Below are 27,417 nucleotides of genomic sequence, written 5' to 3' on the forward strand. Positions count from 1 at the left end.
GTTATAAACAAAAAAATACAATCTATTTAACACTTAATATCACTTCACTACGACATTCAGGATCAATACATCTTTAACTCTTATAATGTAATGCTCCTTCAATGAGAAATCATCAATTAACTGCTACATTACTTTTGGAATGTATTCTGAGTTTCCTGCCACCTCATTACTGTGCATCAGAGATATGGATAATATCAATGGTGGCACAGTTTGACAGTAAGTCACATTATACTGGAATCATTCCTGTACTGAAGATAACAAAAAACTTTTTAAAGAGCCAAAAGAGGGACCTTTGGGAAAATCTGATTCACTTTTCCCCTATAATAAAACAGGGGATTCTTATTTTTATTTTATTTTATTTATTTTTTTTTTTGTGCAGATTCCATTTGCACAATGCACAGTATAACTTGGTAATACATTAGCCATGCAAAACAATGGCTTACAATACTTTATAAAGGCAGAGCCAGAAACATCAACATGAAGATTTAACTCTTGGCACAATCATTACCTTTTAGCTGGGATGTGCAGAGTCCACATCAGATCTTCTAATGAACTGACTGCAAGCTGCTTTGTGCATGTCCAGCTGCTCTCTCAGCACACACCTGAATCACAGATCACTTCAGTACACCCACAACAGTAGACTATCTAGTGGACCAGTACTTAATGTTACATCAATGCAACTATGTAATATTTTTAGAAGTCATTGGCCTGGAATCAAAGAGATTAATGTGTACTTCCTGAGGAAATACAAAAACAAGTAAAACTTAACCTGCCCCACACCCCCAATGTACCATGCACGTTGCAACTTTCTTTTATGCTCAGTCTCCACAACATACGGTGTACGTTTCGCAACTGCAAGGTCCACCATTTGCACATTTCTCATATTTCGCACGTGATTTTTGGTGCGTAGACGCGTGACACCTTCCTCTAGCCGCCGCCAGATGGGAACACTCTCTGACCCCGCATGACCCACGCTCACCTGTGACAGCCACTCACCTTGTAGCAGTGACCCAGGACAGACATGGCGCCAAGGTATCTCTGACGAGCAAATTCAAGCTGGCCTGGACACCTACCCAGCCGAGGCATTCACTGGGGACAGTGATTCACCAATCGACGATTATGTCCTCGAAAAAGATTACGTTTTACCTGAGGAGGAGACCAGCAGCAGTGATGAGGAGATACCGTCACCTAGGAAGTGGCAGTATGTAGCTTATCGTAAGGCAGGGGAAGGCCAGGCTAGACCACGTGGACATGTTCACACCTCTCTCCATCCTGTGCATGAAGGGGCGGATGAGGACGGAGCAGGTGAACGTGGTGTTCTCACGTGGTTGGGGTCAGAGTGGATCTCGCCACATGGAACAGAAGGAGCGAGGAGGTGTGTGAGGTATGGGTCTATTGTTTTGTCTGGGGAAGGCAGCAGTGTACGGGCGGGAGTGAGAAGTGGTAGGGAAAGTGAAAGCGAAAGTGGTGTGGGTAGGGAGGGAGGAGCTCGCGCGCTCCCATGTGGTGCATCTGGGCGGCAGGAGGTGAGGTAGAGTCACTCCCAAGTACTGTACATCTTTCGCCCAGCAGTATTCCCACACTCCCTCCCCACAGCCCCATGATGTGGGGAAAGGGACGAAAGGGAAGGGGATGGAGAAAGGAAAGGAAAATGGCAAAAGCAGTGCGAGTGGGGAAGGGCATCACTCTCCACCTCCCCAACCACCCCCACCACCCTCTCCTCCACACCCCGACAAAGGCGATGATGGTGACGAGGCTGGAGATGGTGATGTGTCGTGGTTCTGGGAGGACGGGAGTGATTTTGAACCCACGATTCACCCCTTCACAGAGGAGTGGTGGTCTGGCTGCACTGATCCACACATCCATCAAGGCTTCAAGAGGGTGAATTTCTTCCACCTTTACTTCTCTGAGCTGTTTGTGGAGCATATAGTGAAGCATACAAACACCTTCACCCGGAGGATATGCAGTGAAAGTGAGCGTGAGGGGACGATGAGAAGGAACTCACAGCACTATGATTACCCAGTAACAGTAGGTGAGATGTTCCTTTATTTGGCCTTGGTTCTGTTGATGGGTATTGTATGGAAAGGACAAATTCTGGCTTACTGGTCTACTGACCTGATTACTTACACACCTTTCTTTGGTAAAGTTATATGTTGGAATAGGTTTCAATACAGTCTGAGTCACCTCCACTTTTATGATGCAGGCGACCCTGCTAATGCAAATAACACAGATAAAATGAGGAGAATTAGGCTTGTTTTCGATCACCTACGGGAAACATTCTGATCATCATTTTACCCTTACTGAGACCTCGTCATAGACGAGAGTCTTGTGTTGTGGAGAGGCAATATTTCCTTTTGCCAGTACATACCCAGCAAGAGACACCATTTTGGGTTCAAGATCTTTGTTATGTGTGACTATAAAACTGGTTATGTACAAGACACAGTCTTGTACACCGACGCACAGACAGACATTGCAGAAGACCGGAGTATAGGACTCTCTGGGGCCACGGTGAAGACCATGACAGAGGAGTACCTTCATCGTTGTCATGTCTTGTACCTGGACAACTGATACACATGCCCTCTTCTCGCCCGCCACCACCACCAACATGACACCAGAGTCTGTGGCACTGTCAAAAGAAACTGCCGTCATATGGTGAAACTCGGGAGGACACTCGACAGGAATGAGGTGGTTTTCTTCAAGGCAAACAACATCCTCACCACTGTATGGAACCACAAGAGAGAAGTTTCCCTCCTGTCGACGGTACACCACCCCCTGACGCACCACACAGACTCCGTGAAGTACATCGGCCAGAGGAGGGCCCACGTCTGGAAACCGGAGTCAGTAGTGGAGTACAATGTGAACATGAGGCAGGTAGACCAGTCGGACTCCATGATTTCCAGTGTGGATGTGCCAGGACCACGATGAAGCGGTACAAGAAACTCTTCTTCCACCTACTCGACATCACGGTCCTCAACTGCCACTACCTCCATGCCTTGACTACAGGAACCTCCGAGACCTTCAAGGGGTTTGTGAGGGAGCTGTCCCGAGAGATCATCGGGAAAGTAATCCCTATACTATCTGGACGCCCACTTTCCGGACATCCCACTTACCGGACATTGTGGGCCTGGACCTTCAGAACCCAAAAATGGCAAAAAAAAAAGAAACAAATCCCCCCAAAATACAACTTTTTCCCCTCCCATAATTTGAAATTGCCACACAGGGCTGAACTGCTGTTTACACCAAGGCCCCTTCACCCCTTCCTTCTTCCCCCCTCCCCCCTCCCTTGTCAGGGTTGCCATTTGGTATTTTTCATTACCAAATGTGGGCCAATTTGGTAATGAAAAATTCATTTGGTAATGAATCAGAATAATGCATTACCAAACGGATTTTCCACATGTATGAGGATACACAGGATGGAGATGGTGGATTGTCTGCTCTCTCTGATTAGTGTGCTAGCCTACATAGCATTAAAATAATCAACATGCTGTTAATTATAAGGAGAGTGATTACATGTATTTCCACTTGTATACAGATCTCCCTCGTTTTATGATTGGTATGCGTTCCTAGAAAGGCAATCGTAAACTGAAATATCGTAAAGCGAAATTAAGGTTTAATGGGAAAAATAGGGATGCGTTCCTGGACTCGTGTATAAGGAACCGAAGACCCATACAAGTGATCTAATGTGCAATAATAATGATGATGTTTTATGTACTGCAGTGCATCTGAATCACATATGTATGTACATTTGCAAACGTAAGGACATGAAATAGCAAAAACAACATGAAATGCAGCTGTACTGTACTGTACTGTTATGTACCCTCCTACTGTACTGTAGCTCTGTCCACCCTTAGTCGGTCCCCCCCGAGGCTGGAGGACATAATGCCTTAATGTCTCCTCCGAGGCTAGGAGACATCCTGGGCCAAAGTCCATCACTCGTCAAGGCAAGAGGTGGAGAGGGAGGAAGCAGGGGTGGTGGAGGTTTGGATGGTAGGGGTGGATGACTCAGGAGAATGAGAGATGGTGGAGGTTTGGGTGGCAGGGCTGGATGACTCAGTGGTAGCAGAGGCAGATGGACTAGCAGTGGGTTTGAAAAAGATGGATATTGTTGTTTGCTTTGCCAGCCTCCTCACAACTCTTAGCTGATCTGCCTGTGAGCACGGGATTTCCACATGCCCAATCGTAAATGCGAGGGAGCTCAATCGTAAAATGGACACTTGGTACTAAAAAAGAATGATTGTAAATGTGAAATATCGTAAAACGATACAGCATAAAACGAGGGAGACATGTATATAATTAGTGAAGAATATATGATTCCTTTAAGAATCTGGCAATGAAAAGTTAAATTTGGTAATGAAAATTGAGGAGTTTGGTAATGTGGCCAAGTTCAGATCTGGCAACCCTGTCCCCAGTTACTGCCTAACCTTCGTTCAGGGAAGACATCCATTGTAATCGATGCCGCATGTGCTCGTTTTTTATGAATAAACAGTGAATAAATCACAATACCTCGCCACTAGACCACATGGGAATTTACAGTGTTGTGCAGTGTTAAGAAATTAGAATTTAGAGTGCTAAGGATTAAGTGTGGAGTGAGTGTGGAGTGTAAAGTGGCGGTTGAAACTGGCGTGGTTCAATTAAGAAGAATGTGCAGTGTTAAACAATTATAACTCACAGTGTAAAGAATTAAGTGTAGCACAACACTGGATTACTGTACGTGCTTCAAGAGCATTTTCACAACTACCAGAGCCTTAGAGAGCTGGAGGCGGTGGCCACAGACGTGCTGTAAGTACAGTACCCTGTACATTGCTAGGCCTAAGTATTTTCCATACTCACTTCTAATTCCTCATTCTCTGGTTCCTTTTCATTTCTTTCATGCTTTATGTCCATTATTGGTGTGAACAGGGTCTTAAATAGGTTTAAGTAAGTGCTATGCATGTCCAGTAGGGAGTTATTTAGGTGGCTTTCAAAGTTAGGCTGGGTTAGGGTCCTTAACCCGCGCCGTCCCGGCGACGTGAATTAACGCGGCAACATTGCAAGGTCCCTAATTTGCACAATTTTCAATTTTCGCGAGTGATTTCACAAGTGATTTTTGGCATGTATACACGAGACACCTTCCTCTATTCCTCTACAAGATGCCAAGCAGGAACAATGCCTTACACCGCATAATCTCTCCCCCCCACCCCCTGCACGCCATTGTCTCGGCAATTCACCTGTTACCAGTGACCTGGCCAATAAAGACATTCAGGGCCAGAGTGATTCCCCAATCGATGACAATGTGGAGGACAAAGTTTACACAGCATTAGAGGAAGAAACAGTCAGAAATGATGATCAGGTAATGTGGGAATAAAAAGGTCACGAATGGTGATGAGTTACTGAGTGAAACAATGCTTATAATGCCTATATTACTGTTTGAAAACCAATATACTCTTGTACTACATATAAATTCGTACCAAGTAAATAAATAAATACTATTTATGAGTGGATAAAATAGTTACCCTCCCATAGAACTCGTTTTCTTTGGTGCCAGCCTGTTAGAAAAACCAGTCAGGTAAGGAAGTACTTGTACCTAAATCGCATATTTTAAACCTCAGGTGAGCGATTTCTCTATGAATTTTCGATGTTTCTCACCAAAAGCGGATGTTTGAGCCAAAAAAAAAAAGGTCCAAAAACGTCGGGATGGGGCGGGTTAAGTACCAGTCCAGCAGTCAGAGGCCCACTTTCCGGACGGGACCACTTTCCGGACATGCCTTTGGCTCTATTACATCGGATAGTGGAGGGATTACTATATGCAGAGGAAATGCCCCACTCCCGCACCCACAACGCCACTGCCGGCCAAACGCCCCTATGCTTCACAGGACGCCACTTCCTCAGCACCATCCCCCCTACACAAAACCGCCCCAGACCACAGCGCTGCTGTCATGTGTGCAGCAACTCCAGAATCAGAGCGAGCACTGGCAGACGAGAAACAAGATACGAGTGTGTCGATTGCAATGTCAGCTTGTGCCTTGAGCCCCGTTTCATGGAGTTTTACACACTACTAAATTACTGATGATGTTTGTATATACTGAAGAGGTGAGACAGGCTGTGGCACAAAAGAAGAAAGCATACAATGAATGGATGGGTAATAGGGGCGTGGAAGAAGTTGAGAGGCGGAAGAGAGAGTTATACGCAGAAAGAAAGAGAAAGGTGAAAAGCTTAGTAAGAGAGAGTAAGAAGAGAGTGGATGAGGAATTTCGAAGGAATTTGAGTGTAAAGTGGAGGGACTGTAAGAAAATGTTTTGTAAAGAGGTGAAGAGAGTAAGACAGGGTGGAAGTGAGGTTAGCAGGGGAGTGAAAGATAAAAATGGTAGATTACTAGTGGAAAAGGGAGAAAAAGTGAGCAGATGGAGAGAACACTTTAAGGAATTGTTGAACATACAGGATGGAAGTAATGCGAGTATAAGTGGCTGAGGAATGGCTGGGAGAAGGAGGGAGGTGAGAAGACAGGAAGAAATCAGTAGGACAGAAGTTATGGAAGCAATGACGAAAGTTAAATTGGGGAAAGCCCCAGGAATTGATGGAGTGTGTGGTGAAATGCTGAAGCATGGGGGAGAGATAGTAGTAGAATGGATGTGGAAGATGTGCAGATTGGCCTGGGAGGAAGGTAGAGTCCCGGAGGATTGGAAGTCAGGTATAATTATTCCCTTGTACAGAGGAAGGGGAGAAAAAGAAGTGTGTGGTAATCATAGGGGCATTTGTTTTCTTATTATAATAGGAAAAGTGTATGGTAGGATACTTATTGAGAGAGTGTGAGAAAGAACAAAGGAATTAGTTGGAGAAGAACAGGGAGGCTTTAGGAAGGGAAGAGGTTGTGTACATCAGATATTCATTCTTAGATCTTTAGTGGAAAAGTTTCTAGAGAAGGGAAAGAAGTTGCATGCGGCTTTCATGGATTTGGAGAAAGCATATGACAGGGTGGATAGACAAGGATTGTGGAAAGTATTAAGAATATATGGAGTAGATGGGAAGTTGTTGAATGCTGTGAAGAGTATGCATGATGGTGCTAAGGCTGCGGTGCGTGTGGATGGTGAACTAAATGAATTTTTCTCCTTCAAGGTTGGGTTGAAACAGGGATGTGTCACGTCTCCATGGTTGTTCAATCTGTAAATGGATGGGGTAATAAAAGAGGTACAAGGTAGGGTAGTGGATGTTGGAGTGGTCCTGATGAGAGAGGACAGTGTTTGGAAACTCCCTGTACTGTTGTTTGCAGATGATACTGTGTTGTTGAGTGAAGACGAAGGGGAGCTGCAAGGCTTGGTGGATGAGTTTGGGAGAGTGTGTAAGAAACGGAATCTAAAGGTGAATGTAGGGAAGAGTAAAGTGATGGTCTTTGAGAGAGGTGAAGTCAGTGAATGTACAGCGAGGTTGGATGGTGAGGAATTGGAAAATGTGAGTACGTTTAAGTACTTGGGTAGTGTGATGAGTAAGGATGGAGGTTTGGAGGGTGAAGTGCTTGAAAGGGTACAGCAGGGAAGAAAGGTTGCTGGTTCTTTGAAAGCAGTGATAAGAAACAGGGAAGTAAGCATGGAAGTGAAAAAGTTACTACATCACAGTATTGTGATACCAACTCTAACATATGGAAGTGAAGCTTGGACGTTATTGGAATGACACAAGTCAAGAGTGAGAGCAGTGGAAATTAGTTATTTAAGAGGAGCCTGTGGAGTCATGTGGAGAGACAGGCTGACGAATGAGGATATAAAGAAGCGTTGTGGTGTGGATGTGGATGTGATAGGAAGCGTTATGAGGAACACACCGAGATGGTTTGGCCATGTGGAGATGATGGAGGGTGAGAGACTGACGAAGAGAGTGTATGTGAGTGAGGTGGAGGGGGGAAGAGGGAGGGGGGAGGCCGAGGATGAGATGGAGGGATGGGGTGGAGAGGTATATGAGAGAGGGGGGTGTGAGTTGGGAGCAGGGCAGTGAAATGGCGGGGGACAGGGCGACGTGGAGGCGATTTGTTTGTGGCCACCCCAAACGGGATTGAGGCATCTGGCAATAGATAGATAGATAGATAGAAGACCATTCAATATGTGATACTGTGTGCTTGCAAGAATAACACGCTCACTATAGTACTGTCATGTATGTAAGTGAAAACAATTATGGAAGGTTGGAAAATGATAATAATCTGGGTGGAAAAGTATAATGGAAGTTGAAAAATAGAATGCAATACTGTGTGTTTGCGAGAATATCATGCTCACTATAATACTAAGTCACATATATAAGTGAAAACAATTATAGAAGGTTGGAAAATGATAATAATCTTGGTGGAAAAGTATAATGGAAGTTGAAAAATAGAATGAAATACTGTGTGTTTGCGAGAATATCATGCTCACTATAATACTAAGTCAGGTACATATGTGAAAACAATTATAGAAGGTTGGAAAATGGTTATAACCTCTGTGGAAACCTATACTTGATGTTGAAAATAAAATCGTAATACTGTGTGCTTGCAAGAATATCATGCTCAACATAATAGTAAGGCATGCCAATGTGTGATAATATTGTGCTCACTATATTAGTAAGGCCTGTCAGTATGTGATGACAGTTTTAGAAGTTGAAAACCGGTATAATCTCTGTGGAAAACTATACTCGAAGTTGAAAATAAAAATGTACTACTGTGTGTTTTCGAGAATATCATGCTCAATATAACAGTAAGGCATGTCAATATGTGATAATATTACACTCACTATAACAGTAAGGCCTGTCAATGTGATAAAGTGTTACAGAATGATGAAAATGGTACAGTGATTGTAGAAAAGTATAATGTAAGTTGAGAAATAGAATGTGAATTGAAACAACAGTCTCAGGGAATCAACTGTGCCAGAAATTGGCGATTCTAAGGAGTTCCGATAATGAACCTACGTTTATATCACCTATATTTTTGTTTGAAATCCAATATATTCTTGTAGTACATGTAAATTTTGAATAAATAAATTAGTCTGTATCATGGGTGGTTTGGAATAGTCACCCCACCATAGAAAATGCGGCAGCTGCAATGCGCCTCCACAGAGTACAAGCCCCAGGTGCGCGGAGGCTTACCTGTCCCGACCATGTTAAAAGCCTAGGAAAGCACTTTCTTGGTGATTTTCCACTGTTTCTCACAAATAGCGGAGGTTTGAGCCCCCCCCCCCAAAAAAAAAAAAAATTGAAATGTTGTCGGGTTTTGGGGGTGGGTTGGGTAATAAAGTGGTTGGTACGGGGTGGGTTAAATGTAAGTATTTCTAAAACAATGTTACAGCAACTGTAATTACATAATTTAAATACTCATTGAAGGTAGTAGATGGTGGCAACCATTATCCACTCACTTGATGTATGGTGGTACTGAACTTCTCCCTTCCCCCTTCTAATTTTATTTCTGTGTCTGCCTTCCTCTCATCTTACCTCTCCCTTCCCTTTCTCTTACTTTTTAACCCTTTCAAGTCTCCTGGCCACTATAGTGGCTTTCTCGGTAGGGGTCTCCTAGCCACTCCCATGGCAGCATATTTAGGCATGAATGACAACTGTTGCCTGAGGCTGGTGAATGAAATAAGGACATGAGCTGCTCCCCAGACCCCTCTGCTCCTACAACGCATGCGCAGATCACAATATTTTACTTTACACAGTCTGGGAAGAGCTAATCATGGTGGGTTAAGTTGCACATATTGGTTTTATTGTACTGTTGATCTGGCAATATTTTTTACTATTTTGGTATCAGACAGTTCATTTAGCAAAAGAATATTGTTTGCAATATATTTTTACTGCTGTGAAGGATGATACATAGCACACACCCCAATTGGCCCCCCTCTCTCTCTCACCTCCCTCCTCCCTTTCATATCCCCCTTCCTCCACCCTCCTACCTCCCGCTGATCCTCCACCCCTCTACCTCCCACCCTCCACTCTCCTTGCAATCCCCCACCCCCTACTTCCTCCACCCTCCTACCTCCCACCAATCCCCCACCCCTCTACCTCCCACCCTCCACTATCCCTCCAATCCCCCACCCCCTGCCTCACGCCTATGCACTTAGCTGCCGCGTCACAGGAAAGCAAGAGATTTCCGTGTTGTATGTCTCAATATTTATTCATTTCCTGGGTGTTAGCGTGTCTGATTGAGGGAAAATAAATACAGATTTATGATTTTAGGTTTCTAAGGTCGTTTCTGTAGTCTTTTATACAGTACCATGCATTCACTTGTTACCAGGCGGACATACACGTGAAGCGAGTGTTGCCTTTTTCATTGACAAATGATTGTTAGTGTCTCCTTACTTTTTTCTGATTTATATTTCATGAGTTTCTCACATTTCCTGGTTATACTTATAACACCGTCAATTTTGAGAAATAATAAATATTTGATCACTGTCTCTACTGCGGCCTGTAAGTACACAGGATGATATAGTTAGCAACAATAAAATAAACATACGTACATACAAAAGACAAGCTCGTAGGCTTACCCCCATGTCCTCACCCCCACAGCCTTGGGTAGTACTAAGCAAAATAAGAGCAAAGTAAAATTAGTCAGTAGTAACTAGTAAGTGACAGTTTTATAAGGATCTTGTAACTGTTTAGTTTGTTGTTTGTAAAGGAAACATCTCAAGAATCGTTCACAAATCATGTGAGATATAATGTACATATATTAGTGCACTGTTTTTTATGGAAAAACATGGAAACAAACAATGCAATCAGGTCGCCTACGCACCAAGAAATCACCTACCCACTGAGATGGCAATACTCACCACGCTATCACACACCACTTGCTATGCAACTTCCCATCATTTTTGCAGCACTTGTATGGCAAGTTGAGCTCTAATGTTTTATAGGCAGATGTGTATTACTTCCTTGTGCATGAATATATTTTTTTCTTTATTTGCAAACCTTAACTTAAAAAAAAAAAAAATGCATCAAACGTGACCTTGGGACCTATTTGAGATCTGAAAGGGTTAATACTCTCCTTTCCACATTAGGTGGCTCAATGCTCAGTGACAAGCCTAACAGTTTCCTATAACCCAGGAAACCATTATAACTCTGGTTGGTAACAACCATATCACAGGGTGAAGTGGAGCTTGCAGTGGTGCCTCTATTAACTGGGTGGAGAGATGCAAATGTGGCATTCATTCAGGAACCAAACCACACTATTCCCCACACCTTGCTTGGGTTAGGCACTGTCAGCCACAAAGGAACATCAGGTCATTGCATGCAACAATTATAATGCTGCTTGCCTGTAGCTGATGGGTCTGCTTGGCCAGACAGTCTGAGGTTGATCAGCAACAAAAAACAACCACTGACTGTATCACAGATCTGGCAAGTCCTATGTGGTGATTATGGGTGCCAAGTTACTCCGCCTTGTGCCACCTCTGCACCACTAAACAATAGGTGGCTACTGACTGCTCTCACATTTGTTTCCTAATGCAGACTGGATGCTTCCAATACCGGCCTAGTGCTGTTACACTGACTTATTCTATGTTCTGTCACAGCCAAAACCCTCTAGAATCATAGTACTTACATTCTATGTTCTGTCACTGTCAAATCTCTTAAGAATTATAGGATGTTAAAAATGGTAACTGTGCTGGATTCAAAGTCATATGAGGTGCTATCCAAAATTTTTGGGGCAGGGATCATGATGCCTAAATGGATTGTAGTAGTGTGATGCGAATACTAGGTGGCAGTGCTATCATGCATTATGAGTCAGTGTGTCACGTGGTGAGGTACTAGGTGGATGTGGGGATCTGTGACATTCATTTGTTTGCTCTTGTGCATGTGTCATTGGGTGTTTCAGTGGCAGGCACGGTTCAAGGCTGGTCGAACATTGGTTGGCAACGACAACCACACAGGGTGGGCCCTCAACCAGCAAACTCCTCAGAATGTTGCAAAAATTCAGCAGCTCATCAATGAGGACTGACGTCGGAGCACTGATGATATCGGTGAGGAGGTGGAAATCGGTTTTGTGACATGTCAGAGGATTCACACTGAAGAATTGGGCAAGCGCCACATCACAGCCAAATTTGTCCCCAGGCTACTGACAGCTGACCACATGCAGCAACACGTTGGTGTCTGCACTGAGCTTCTTCAACTCGCCTCAGAAGATGAAACCTTCTTGTCCAGGCCCTCTGTGACTTTTTTCTGTTCCCAAAAATGAAGATTAAGCTGAGAGGACATTGTTTTGATACCAATGAGGACATCCAGAAGGAATAGCAGGTGGTGCCTGACATGCTGATCAAAATGGACTTCCAGGAAGCATTCCAGCAGTGGAGAAAGCACTGAGACTGGTGTATCAATGCGCAGGGGAACTACTTCAAGGGTGATGGTAGCCAATAGGAGCTATGGTGAGTTTTCAAATTTATATAGCGTTAGTCCGGAAAATTATGGATAGCACCTCATATATAGCCCCTCCAGTTCAGTATGTATTTCCATAAGCTGAATAATTTCATCCTTACATATCCATAATAACTGAAGACAGGACAACATGAGCCTAGTTCAATACGTATTATTACAAACCAAACCTTACTGTACCTATTCAAACACACGTTTCATGATTCATCATCATCTGGACCTCCTCTCCCACCTTTGGGCAAGGTGAGGAGTAGCAATGTCCAAACAGCCCAAAAACGCCCACCCCAATGGGCCACACTTCCATTCACTTGCCATTCAAGCCCCCGGGACCCTGGCTCTATCTGGTACACCAAAAACATTCAACACATTCTGTAGCTTCACATAAATGCATCCAATAGAGTCAATCTGGATGCAGTCACATTAAAAAAGGGTGCTACATCCCTGATCATGAGTTCCTCCTCACAGTATTCATCCAGCCAGCTCAACCTCTTCTCAGTCCCCTAGCCTCACTGACGTCCAAACCTCTCTTCCTCACACACTCATCCAGCATATCCCTCCACCTTCTCCTTGGCCTACCTCACCTCCTCCCTCCTTCAAATTTGCTCATATATACATTTTTCACCACTCTATTGTTAACCATTCTCTCCACATGACCATACCATCTCAGTACACTTTCTTCGATTCTAGTGTCCACAGACTTCCTCACTCCACATCTTTCACGAATTACATTATTTCGTATCCTATCCACTCTGTACTCCACATATTGTACATTCCTCAGCAGTCCCATCTCCACTGCTCTCACTCCTGACTTTTCCTTTTCATGCCACACCATAGTCTCACATCCATATGTTAAAGTTGGCACTAACACTCCTTCATGCAAGCCTCGTGCAGCTGCAACACTCAAGCCTCTGTTTCTTATCAAGGCCTTCATTGCACCAACTACTTTCCTTCCTTGTGTCACTCTACTTTCCACTTCTTTTGCACATTTTCCTCTCCTTTCTATCATTGTACCCAGGTACAGTATTTGAACCCTCCCACCAATTCCTGTCTCTGTCCATTCACTGTAACATCGTACTGGGAGCCACCTTCTCTCTCAATAACCATCACTTTACTCTTTTCTACATTTACTCTCAAGGCACAATGCTCACAGACATCAGCAAAACTCTGCACCAGTCTACCAAGTTCTTGTCCAGTATTTGCAAGTAGTACTGCATCATCAGCATACAACAAAGTTGAGATATCCCATCCATCACCATTCCTTACCAACCCCATCTCCCTCTACATTACTCATGTTTTTACTTCTCTCCTCACCCCATCCATATACTGTATACAGTATACTGAGCAACCATGGGAACATCACACAACCTTGACACATGCCCACACCGATCGTGACACTTAGATGCCAATTAAAGACTTCACCAGATCCTGTTTCAGAAATCTGCCCCTAGGTTCGCTTTCGTCACCCAGCTCTGATGCAGGGTAAGCACTGGAAAAGTAGCCAGTGCTTAATTTCTTTTTAACCCCTTAACCGCGGGGCATCACTTTCGTGATGCTTGGGAGCAAGGGATCATACCATGGTGCGTCACTTTTGTGATTCTGTGTTATTTTGATTTCACCCGGGCTTTCAAGTGGTGGCTTGTATCATCTATCAGTACTGCCTATGTCCAACAATAGTCAGCACTCCTAATCTCATCTGTACTCCCATCCATTGTTGACATTTTAGCGATTTTACCCCCTTCGTGACTCCCCTCCCTACCTGCCCTCCATTACCCTATCCTCTTGCCTGCCCGGCCGTGCTACGCTAAGTAAATCTTCCCTGGAATTTTTCACTGATTTCATCCATTGAAATAAGCCCTATGCCCTATTCTTATACCAAATAATATATACAAGAAAGAAATAAGGTAAGTGAGAGTGCCATACACCTAGAATTGGCTAATTATCACCTGACAACACCTCATGTGCACTTCTTCGCTAATTTTTACTGTTTATTTCCCCTTGAAATATGCTGTATAATCTATTTTCGTAATAAAAATATATATAAGAAAGGAAGGGAGAAGCCTAAGTGATATTTACATTCACCTGGAACAACCTAATTATTGCAGGCCACCACACTGTATTCTACGCTAAGTAAATCTTCCCTGGAATTTTCCACTGATTTCATCTATTGAAATAAGCCCTATGCCCTATTCTTATAGCAAATAATATATACAAAAAAGAAATAAGGCAAGTGATAGTGCCATACACCTGGAATTGGGTAATTATCACCTGACAACACCTCATGTGCACTCGTTCGCTAATTTTCGTTATTTATTTCCCCTTGAAATATGCCGTATAATCTTTTTTTGTAATAAATATATATATAAGGAGGGAAGAGAGAAGCCTATGTGATATTTACATTCACCTGGAACTACCTAATTTATTATGTATTGTCTTGGTTTCCTGCCAATCATTTCATTGCTATATATTAGCAGGTCTCACAAGGCTAAAGTTGGTAGTATTGCACTCACCCAAGCCAGGCGACAGGAGGCCACCACTATCAGTTCACTCTCATCTTTCAAGGTGAAGGTATGTCTGATTTGCTCCTGCTAACTTCTGCCGTTTTTCAGCCCCATGCAAAGGGCCCTGTGACCTTTACCCCCTACCAAACCTCGTGTGGAATGAGGTAAAGAGCTGACAATTGATAAAAGAGTGACTACGATCTTTCTATTGAGTAAAACAGTGCAAGTGGAATTGTAAATAATGTGTAAATAATGTGTAAACAGCAAGTGAAAGCAATGAATGTAAATATACGTGAACAGTGGAAAATAGTTTTATAAGTTACTTCAAGTGACAGTGCATAGCACAGTGTAAATAAAATAGAAATGTAAATAACGTAAATAAAATAGAGAAGGTAAATAGAAATGTAAATGAGTAGTATTATAAGAATACGAGTATATACCCTAGGAGCAATGAAAGTGAAAGTTTCACTCTAGCATGTATGAATACTATGAGTTATGAGAGTGAAGGTGAAAGTGACATTCACTCTCAATGCTAGTATACAGGACGAGAAAGTGAATGCTATGCATTTTACTGAAAGAAATTGAATTCCTACAGTGACAATAAACTACTATTACTGAAGGAAACTTATGGATAAAGACTGTAGATATATATAAGTGTTATATAGTAACAGAAATATAAACTGTGAGTGTTTTTATGAATAATAAATAACAGAACACCAGCGGCAAACTAGCGCAAGTGGGAAGGTCATACGCCCTCGTAATTTTCATTGCTTACACAATGTTTTTTTTTGGAGTATGGATTCCAAACTATTTGAGAATCATAGAATAGTATTTCTAGTGATAATATCAGACTGTGGTAATCATATTACAGGTTGTCGGGAAGTGTAAAGTGGAGACTTTGTTACCCACCTTCAGAGGTCTCCACAAGTCCTATGGTACTCGACGAAGGCTTGACAAACACCATAGGAGAAAGCTGAAGGTATGTGCCATAGGCATATACAATTTTAATATTCTAGGACTAATAACTGATTTTTGGCAAATATTTTTAGAGAGTCTATTGAAGTGCGAATATGCTCGCAGGAGCCGCAAGAAAAAGCAAAACAAGCCTGCGGTTAAAGGGTTAATTTTGACACAGAGTAAAACTCCTCAAAACATATTTTACTCATAAAGTTACCCAGATGGCATGATATGAAATTACAATATGGGAGCCCTTTAATTATATATAATGTATTATAAGTGTCATTTTGTAAACTCCGCTTTCGTTAGTTTACTCATTTCTGAAAGCATAACATAGAGACAAAACCTAGGCAATTTTACTAGAACCATCCATAAAGCAAGATAGCAGTGATTAAAATATTTGTCATTCGTTAGTATCCACAAAAGAAAATAGATGTGTAGCCACATATTTGGCAACACCTTTCGATATGCAGCCCTGCCTGACATATGACTTTTCCTAACAATACGGACCTGTTGGAAATTTTGGCCATCTTAGTAACCAAAGTCTAACACAAATAATTCTTTTATATGTTTCCCTGGCTCCACTGCACAGTTTAGTAAGTTTAAACTTTAACTCCTCGTACTCTCTTATGATTACAGTGTCGTACCGCACTGCCATTTGTTTGGATTAATATGGCTGATTCACCAACTAAGCAATCGTTCAGGGGGAGGCGGTGGCTCAACCGGTAGAGAGGTGGCGTGCGGTCCTAACGGACCCAGGTTCAAATCCTGGCTGGGGCAGGGAACAGTTTAAGGATTTGAATTTCATTAAATCAGGCTTTACTGATCTACCAGAAGACCCGCCGACATGTTGTAAAAATACCCCCGCTAATACCAATACACCAGTCCTGTATGAGATAGCCCTAGCATGTATTCAATATGGACGGTGGGTGTTAGCGCCGATGTGGTGACATGTAGAGGTGTATGGTATGTAGGAGGACTGCTGGGCCTTGATGGCAGGCTGTGAAGCCTATGCCCGGAGTCGGACAAAAAAAAAAAAAAAAAAAAAAAAAAAAAAAATTATTTTCAGAGGAACTGCTTACTACTTTAAAGCATGCTAAAACACACACATCAGAAGTCCTGAAGGTAATCTCCTTTTACTAACTGCACACGATTTATTCAAATAGTGTATATGTAAATAGACAGCATACTATTTTAGTCCCCAAGCTAAGATTCTCTGAAAGCCTGGTTATTCTTTCTTTACAGTTATATATATATATCCACTTGATTGAATAGGAAAAAATATTCCTATAAATAGCAGTATATTATAATCTTAGTATTAGGTACAATTTCACAGGTCTTTAAAACCCCGCAAAAATATTTAATCGAGGCTGGGTGACACTAGACCACCTGGTGGCAGACCGCTGAAAAAGGTTTGGTGAAGCCTCTAATTAACCCTTATGCATGCCTCACTACCGTCATAAAAACTCTTCACGGCACCTAGCAGCTTACCATCTACACTGTACATGTGCAACACCTTTCACAATCCTTCTCTGTCTACTTTGTCATATTCTTTTTCTAGATCAATGAATGCCATAAACACCTTATAGTACTTCTCTCAAACCTTCTCCAGTGGCTGTCTCACTGCAAATATCTGATCCACACACCCCCTACCACTCCTAAAGCCACCCTGTTCATCACTCACTAGGACTTCTGATATCTCTCTTACTTTCTCTTTAATAATTCTTCCATATACCTTCCCTACCACACTCAATAACCTTATGCCACGATAATTCTTGCACTCACTTTGTTCACCTTTATTTTTATAAAGGGGTACAATCACAGCCATTTTCCACTCTGCTGGCACAGTTTCACTCATGCCCTCTTACATATCTCCAACAAGCACTTCATTCCACTCTCTCCACTACACTTAATCATCTCTGGATACACTGCATCAACCCCAGCTGCTTTCCCATTTTTCAGCTGCTTCACAGCGTTCTTCACCTGTGCAAGGCTCACGTTACCTGTCAATGCATTCCTTCTCGGCACACCCCCTAAAACCGGTCGATAATGGCCATGTCAGGCCTGGGTCATTATCTTCCTGCCGTCCCTATGTGTGCTTTCGCCGGTCATGTCTATTCTGCGTAAGCTTGTTGCGTGACTTCTAGATATCAAACAATGTTGAACAAGCTAGATCATATTTGTGAAGTATGCATCCTGTGGTCCAGCCCACGTCAACCTTGCCCAACGTCTCGCGTTTCTTCTCCAGAGTCAGAACCTTCCTCTTCCTCTTCTCAGGTGGTCATGGGGCCATCACCACACACAAGAGAATACAGCAGAGGAGGGCCACAACCTGAAGAAGGTAGGGGACTACCACAAAAGCAACCACATTCACAGCCATTCTTGCAAACCAGCCACTCAGGTGAAACAAAGGCAGGAACTTAAGTGCAGGCTTGTTGGCCAACAAGCAGTGCAGTGCTACCATATCGCACCCCATGGTTGCATCTGGGCACAGAGGAAAAAAATGCGGCAAACTGACATCTGCATATAACGTTCACTTCCGTTTGCCCAGGCAATGTTTAGTGTATGATGGCAACAGCGGATGACCAGTAAATCACCGCCTCAGGCAGTGTATGACTAATGCGGCCTGCCAGGCAACTCTGACCATATGGTAGGGAAGCAGACGGGTGCGCACGGTGGGGGGTTTTGCACTAATCCCAGAGGTCGGGGGACTCCCAACATTTGGTGTAGAGGTGGACAGGCGCTTTTACCGTACATCTACTCATGGGTTGTGGTCTGTGTTACATGCGTGATGGCCACCAGGAACCCTGAGCCAGGAACGAAGCTCGGCCCGTCATTTCAAAACTTACCATAGGATTTTCTTTAAAATATGCCCAATGTGTTTCCCAGGCAAAATTACATATGTTATCATATTCTAACCTAACCAAACTTAACCTATCCCAATAGGGCTGCTTGGCTAAGATGGCTGGCTGTGGTACTGAAACAAATACCCATCCCAAATGGAAGTGTGCTGTACAATACATACACACATACTGTGTACTATCATATGCATTTATAAAGAGATTCCTATACTGATACTGAACTCATTTCATGGGATGGAATCTCTCTCTCTCTCTCTCTCTCTCTATGTGTGTGTGTGTGTGTGTGTGTGTGTGTGTGTGTGTGTGTGTGTGTGTGTCTCCAGGTGACCAGGTGACATTGGATGTTCGGTAGAGAGGCGGATGGCCATTGTCACCGAACATGTACTCGTGGCTTGTGGTCTGTGTTCAATGGAGGTGGCAGTTGGGAACGACTTACCTCGGTGGCTGCGCGATATTAGACATTCGGTGGGGATGCGTATGAATGTTTTGACACCACTTGCGGGTGAGTCATATTACTCGGGTGCTGGAGATTCGTTGGGAGTGATTGGACAAGCATACGAGTTTGACTATTATCACCCCAGCTGGCCACAAACACACATATACTAATTATAAGAATGCCAACTGGGAGGCCTTTGTAACTGAAACAGAACAACATCTCGAAACACTAAACAGTACACCCATCGCAAACATCAACACTTTCAATACAATTATACAAAATGCAGACAAAAGACACATCCCTAGAGGCAACGGAAAGAGACACAACCCCAATTTCACATCAGAAATTCAAGGCCTCATCAGACAACGGGACACACTGTGACGCTCCCCAACACCCCATACACAAGACACCGTACAACAAATACAAGAACTCAACACTCAAATAAACAATAAAATATCAGAACAGCAAACACTAAACTGGAAAATTTACCTCCAAACACTTGACCACAAAACAAACATCAGCAAACTCTACAAAACACTAAACAGCATCACACTTTCCAACAGCAACACCACACAATCACAGCTGCCATCACAACAACAGACACCAAACCCTCAAACAAACAACAACAGCTGCCATCACAACAACAGACACCAAATCCTCAAACAAACAACAAGCAAACACTCTCATCAATCACTTTTCACAAGTCAGCCATCTAAACCCCCATCCTGAAGACCGACATATCATCCGACATAAGAGACAGTTCATCACAGACCCAGACTATGCACCTTTCACTTACAACCAGACGAAGCACATCATTAAAAACCTCCAGCACTCATCTGCCTGTGGACCAGACAACATAAGCAACATTCACCTTAAACACCTTGGACCACAAGGCATACAAGCACTCACCAACATATCAAATTTCAGCTACTCACACAACATAATACCCAACATCTGGAAGCATGGCAATATCATCACTATCCCTAAACCCAACAAAGACCCCACGTTACCTTCCTCACATCGCCCCATCACACTCCTCTGCACCCCCTCTAAAGTCACTGAACGACTGATACTACAACTAGTCACACCTCACATTTCCCTAGCCCAGTCACAACATGGCTTTAGGCCACTACACTCCACAAACACCCTTCTTACAGACCTTACACAGAGAGTTTTCGATGGCATGAATTCAGCTAGGCCACCACACAGAACAATCCTAATCACACCAGACATTAGCAAAGCTTTTGATGCCATCCCCCGCCACAACCTCACAAACAAAATACTCAACACAAACATGCACAATAACACAAAAAGATGGCTGGCAAACTACTTAGCAGGCAGATGTGCACGCGTAACATTTGCCGGTCAGTCTTCTAACATCAGAAACTTCACAAACGGCATCCCCCAAGGATCTGTTTTGTCCCCTACACTCTTTAACCTATACATGCACGACGTACCCACACCCCACACACCACATATACACATAGCTTCCTATGCAGATGATATAACACTTACATATATGCACCAAAACACAAACACAGCTGCACACATCATTCAACCTTACCTCAACACACTACACAAATGGTTCACCACAAACAGGCTCAAAATAGGCCCAGCCAAATCTGCAGAGACTTATCACAAACTGGACAGCAGAGTGCAATCGCGTCCTGCACCTCACCATAGACAACGCTCCCCTACCACACACACACACACCCAGGGTCCTTGGTGTAACATACACACCAATGTCATTTAAACAACACATCACAGGCACTGGAGATAGAATAACACCAAGACTCAATGCCTTGAGGTCACTTGCCCATACAACATTTGGACACAACAAAGAAACCACCACTGCAGTATACAAACAATACATGCGTTCAGTGATGAATTATGCAAGTCCTGCCTGGGCTTCTAACCTCACCAAAGCATGCTGCAACACTCTGCAGACCATATAGAGCAAGGCCCTAAAAATAATCACGGGCTGCACTGCTACTACACCCACAGACCACCTACATCAAGAAACCAAAGTCCTCAAAGTCAGGGATCACCTAGACATGAGAGGCACCCAGTTTCTTGGTGCAGCCTCCGCAAGCCCACAACATCCACTACAGTGCATGGCAGCACATCCGCCCACACCAAGGAACATCAAAGCAACACCCAGCACACGATACATGCACAAATGCTGTCATCTCTCCCCCTCTCACCCACCTCAGACCGGCTTCCGGAAGCATATCCACACTCAGATCACTCGCCGCTCCATTCAGTCACTTAAAGACAACACACAGCTCCATGCATGGCCTCCTGACATCCACCCTTCTGAATCCTATCTTCCTCGTGAGGACAGGGTCCACCTGGCCAGGCTGAGATGTGGGCACCATCCAGCCCTCTTAAGCTACCAGAAGAGGCTGGATGACTCTGTCACTGATGCCTGTCCAGGATGCAACACAGCACCCCATACTATTAAGCACATTATGGAAGACAGCATTGCACACAATCACCTATGCCAACAACACAACATACACTCTTTGAGAGCTCTGTGGGAAAGCCCGGTCTCAGCCATGACCTTCCTAAGGGACTCGGGGCTGTTCGGCCAGACTGCCTAGGGAACAACTACTACTACTACTACAGGGGCAGACGGACATTTTAGCTCTGGTTGTGGGTTACAGACTACTTCCCGCTCACGGCTCGAGCCTAGCAGCCACGATACTGAATGTTTTTTAACATGTCGGCTGGCCTGCCGAAGTTCTCGGGGACTTTTATGTTGGGATAATAGCAAGTAAATTTGGATAATGGTTTAACAGAGCCAAGGTCCAGCATCCAGATAATGAACATGTCTGGATGAGGGATAACTGTATTAAAAAATGAACTACAATATAAGGGTACTACAAGGAAACTATTTATTCAAAACTACATTTGTTCTAAACGTCAATATGGAGGCATGTCTACCAAGGCTACCACCTTCACAACCAAGTCTGCCACTATGTCTTACTCTGGATGTCCAACAGTGTCACTGTTAAAATAACAAAAAAGAAAAACTGTCTATCAATCATTCAATACAGAAAGTTGGATAAATATAGATAAATTTTTTAATACTTGTGTGACTGGGTGGTTCTGCAGTCATTCTGGCTATGAGAAACAGTTAAGACATACCCGGTAACTGAGTTATGAGACACCTGTTCTCCATACACTTCACAATCTGCCATGTAGCACACTACTCAGCGACAGTAACAGTGCTAAGTGATGACATGTTTATACTACGGTACCACATGTGCAACACTCCTATGAAAGAAACATTCTACTATGTAAACTTGTCTGCTGTGTTCAGACTACCAACAACCAACAACCCATTACAGCATTTGGAAGTTGAGAGAAGCATTTAGTGGGGGTGAAGGACAAACAGGGTTCCAGTATGTCCGGAACATGCTCGTCATACAGCACAGGAACGTTGTTATATCACTACTTTCACAACAGATATGTAATTTGTTATACCATCTAGATTATTACAAGGTGAACAAAATCACTCTCCTGATATTTACACATTGTTATATACTGTCTGCAAGTGCTATGGGTAATGTCTGGTCAAGGTTTAGTCTTGTGTTGGCCAATTATGTGAAATTTCGATGAAATAACACAATATGGCTTTAACCAGCCCCATCCCGACCACTTTTCCACCACTGACCCCCCAATCCCAACCATTTTTGGAAAAATATTTTTTTGGCCCAAACCTCCGCTTTTGGTGAGAAACATCGAAAAATCATAGAGAAATCACTCACCTGAGGTTTAAAATACTCGATACAGGTAGCAGTACCTCCTCACTTTACTGTGTTTTCTATCAGGCTGGCTCCAAAGAAAACGAGTTCTATGGGAGTGTAACCATTCCACACCACTCATGAACGGTATTTATTTATTTATTTGGTACAAATTTATATGTAGTACGAGAGAATATTGGTTTTCACACAGTAATATAGGCAACATAAGCATTGTTTCACTCATGAAACATATCAACATACCTGACCTTTTTTGGCAACATTACCTGATCATCATTTCTGACTGTTTCTTCCTCTAAAGCTATGTAAAGTTTGTCCTCCACATTGTCATCGATTGGGGAATCACTCTGGCCCTGAATTTTGTACCGTGGCATGACATGGCTTTACTGGCCAGGTCACTTGTAACAGGTGAATTGCTGAGACAATGGCATGCAGGGGGGGGGGTCATGCTGGGTAAGGCATTGTCCTTGCCTGGCATCTTGTAGAGGAAGGTGTCCCGTGTATACGTACCAAAAATCACTCAGGAAAATTGAAAATTGTGCAAATTAGGGACCTTGCAATTGATTCACATTTATGAACGTCAACGGGATTGGCAGTGACAAAATGTGTGGACGTTAATTCACGTCGACTGGACGCCATGGGTTAAAGACTGGTACACTACTTTTATTTAATTTACATAACGCCATTAGCAGGACACATTACATAGATGACTGTCATCCCCCATCAGGATAATAGATCAGCCAACACCTGATATGAGCTTCTACGTGTGTAGTAACACTACAGAGGAATGTCTACGTAGGGGAGTGAGGGGATGACTGTTGGGAGCTGCGGCTGTAACAAGTTAATGCTAAACCAATTTGGAAGCCCAATGACATATTGTGTCACACTTGCATTGAAGGTTACTCACTGCTTGCACTAAGCAAACTTCAAACAACGGGAATTGCAACTGTTGTAACACCACGTTCAGTGCTAATTGTAGATAATTCTATGAAGTTTTGTAATTGCAAGCTCTACCAGCATTACTGAAATCCTTACAGGATATTAGTGACTACATACTGCTAAATGACATGCTCAGTGAGGTGGGGGGGTGTGGGGGGTAGCCATGAGTAGTGTGTGGTGGCCGTGGTAATATGTATAATTTGTAACATTCCAGTGTATCCAAAAATCCAATGGTTTTGTGTCATATTTATACAGCCTCATGGATCTTGCATAAAAGACAATGAAATTACATCTCTGGTTCTTTGGTTCTTGCAACCGTCATAAGGGACCTGGCCCAAGCTAGGTCTTTCCTCATCCTATATTTTGCTTTATATCTTTAACACTTTCAGGTCTGCAATAGGTCCCAAGGTCACGTTTGACAGACGCTTTTTTTTTTTTTTTTTTTTTTTTTTGAAAAAAGTCAAGGTTTGCAAATAAAGAAAAAAATATATTCATGCACAAGGAAGTAATACACATCTGCCTATAAAACATTAGAGCTCTACTCACCATGCAAGTGCTGCAAAAATGATGGGAAGTTGCATAGCAAGTGTTGTGTGGTAGCGTGGTGAGTATTGCCATCTCGGTGGTTAGGTGATTTCTTGGTGCGTAGGAGACATGATTGCATTGTTTGTTTCCATGTTTTTCCATAAAAAACAGTGCACAAATATATGTACATTATATCTCATGTGATTTGTGAATGATTCTTGAGATGTTTCCTTTACAAACAACAAACAGTTACAAGATCCTTATAAAACTGATCCTTATAAAACTATCACTTATTACTTACTACTGACTAATTTATTTTACTTTGATCTTATTTTGCTTAGTACTATCCAAGGCTGAGGGGGTGAGGACATGGGGGTAAGCCTACGAGCTTGCCTTTTGTATGTACGTATGTTTATTTTACTACTGCTAACTATATCATCCTGTGTACTTGCAGGCTGCAGTAGAGACAATGATCAAATACTTATTATTTCTCAAAATTGATGGTATTATAAGTACAACCATGAAATGTGAGAAACTCATGAAATATAAATCAGAAAAAAGTAAGGAGACACTAACAACCATTTGCCATTGAAACAGGCAACACTCGCTTCATGTGTATGTCCGCCTGGTAACAAATAAATGCGTGGTACTGTATAAAAGGCTACAGAAACAACCACAGAAACCTAGAATCATAAATCTGTGTTTATTTTCCCTCAATCAGACACTTTAACACCCAGGAAATGAATAAATATTGAGACATACAACACAGAAATCTCTTGGTTGCCTGTGATGCGGCAGCTACGTGCTAGGCGGGAGGCAGGGGTGGGGGATTGGAGGGAAAGTGGAGGGTGGAAGGGTGGGAGGTAGAGGGGTGGAGGATTGGTGGGAGGTAGGGGGGTGGAGGAAGGGGGATATGAAAGGGAGGAGGGAGGTGAGAGCTATGTATCCTCCAGAGCAGTAAAAATATATTGCAAACAATATTCTTTTTGTAAATGAACTGTCTGATACCAAAATAGTACAAAAATATTGCCAGATTAACAGTATAATAAAACCAATACGTCCAACCCAACCCCCCACCATGATTAGCTCTTCCCAGACAATGTAAACTAAAATATTGTGATCTGAGCATGCCTGGTAGAAACAGAGGCGTCTGAGGAGCGGCTTGTATCCTTATTTCATTCACCAGCCTCAGGCAACAGTTTTCATTCATGCTAAATATGCTGCCACGGGAGTAGCTAGCAGACCCCTACTGAGAAAGCCACTATAGTGGCCAGGAGACCTGAAAGGGTTAAAGGTTTCTTATTTACTGTAACCACCACAGTGAGAAGTAACACACTTTAATGATTGAATTACTCAATAATTCCTTCTCACATAAATAATGCACCTCATACTGTCTCCCCCACCTTCTTAAACACCCACTAGTTTTTCAAACCCTCTACCTCCTCTACCTCCACATAAAACCCCCCAACCATCCACTGCCCGCCTCGCCCAACTCTGCTTACAACACACGTTCTGATACTTGGATGGTTCACTCCTCAGACAGCCCGCACAATGAAAACACTGAGTGGCCAATGCAGCAGTGGAGGCAACTGTACTCCTTCATATCCTTCAGGTGCTTCACCTACATGACCATTTAAAGCCCCTCCCAAAACTACAATCTCACTGTCCCCCATACCACTTACTACACGTCTTAAGTCATCTCAAAATCTATCCTTCACTACTTCATCCAAGCCTGCCTGTGTAGCATACGCCGATATAAAAGTAACATTATCCCACTGAACAAAATTTTCATTATTATTATCCTATCACTTACTCTCACAACATTCATGACATATTCCACCCATTTCTCCCCAACCAACACCCCCACACCACCATATCCATCCATCCTACCCTCCAATATCAACTTATAGCAACAATCCCTACCAGCAATCTTTCTGGCTGATCCACCCCACTACTAGACTTCCTGCACACATCCCACATCCACCCACCTCCTACTAAATACCTCACGGAAAAAAAAAAAAAGTTAAAAATGGCCAGCACTAGAGGGTCAATCAGCCTCCCACATCTTCGGCACTGGGGCCCCCAATGCTGACATAGGCTCTGGCATGTAACAGGTTAACGGCAGTCTGGATGGTTGATGTCATGAGGGAGTCTGGAGGGTGAAGTCTCTCCCAGTTAGGTATCTGGGGCCGTATGTGTCACAGTGGCCTTCCCTTCCCCAAACTCCAAAACATTTCACTACAGTGGGACATTCCTAAGAGTTATTCAGCATAGTCTTGTTAATCCATCCTGAGTGAAAACCTCGTATCTTGCAATCGGTGAAAGAACGCTAAAGTTAGCATGGATATGATCGCTATATTTATAAAAAGAACGTGTTTAGATTGTCTTTGACATCATTACACAACAAAAAAATAAACCGTTATCAGTAGTTTAATAAGTGTGTGATTATAAGAGCCATTACTTCATAAGCATTAAAAATCCTTTTTTTTTTTTTTTTTTTTTTTTTTTTCAAATACTGAAAGCATAATAAATCCATGCCACCAACTGTAAACCCTAAGGTGGGATGAGCCAGGTCGACTGGAAGAGTCAGAAAAAAATGGGTAAAATGAGATAACCAAGGTCTCACCATTTCCACTCATCAGCCTTTCTATATTCTTTCCACCTGCTCCTAACTTCATTTACACTGTTCATCCATTTTCACACTTCTTGCCACTTTCACTTGGACATATTTTCACCTCTTTCTAGAATGATTTCCTATTTTCATCTGTCTTCCAAGATCCTCAGTTAGCTACCTACTATTTTTTTCTTTGTATTAGTCTCTTTGAATGCTTTACTGTCAGTGCGCTCTCTTCTTTCATTTGAGTTCCTTTTTGCATCCACTCTTGCCACTTCTCCTTCTTTATCCCACCACCCTATATCTTCCCCCACCACACTATATCATTCTTTTTATCTGCTCCACCCAGCTCCTCCATGCATTCATCAGACACCTGCTGGTTTCTTTGTTTCTTCACTTTCAGTTTTTTGCCTTGATTGCTCCTCTCCCTCTCTCTCTCTCTCAGTCTTAGTCTTATTCCTCCCAGCTTCACCTTCCATAC

The sequence above is a fragment of the Coenobita brevimanus genome, chromosome 109 (genome assembly GCF_032717465.1).
Source record: "Coenobita brevimanus isolate Jiangsu-jjx chromosome 109, ASM3271746v2, whole genome shotgun sequence".
NCBI classification, from domain to species: Eukaryota; Metazoa; Arthropoda; class Malacostraca; order Decapoda; family Coenobitidae; genus Coenobita; species Coenobita brevimanus.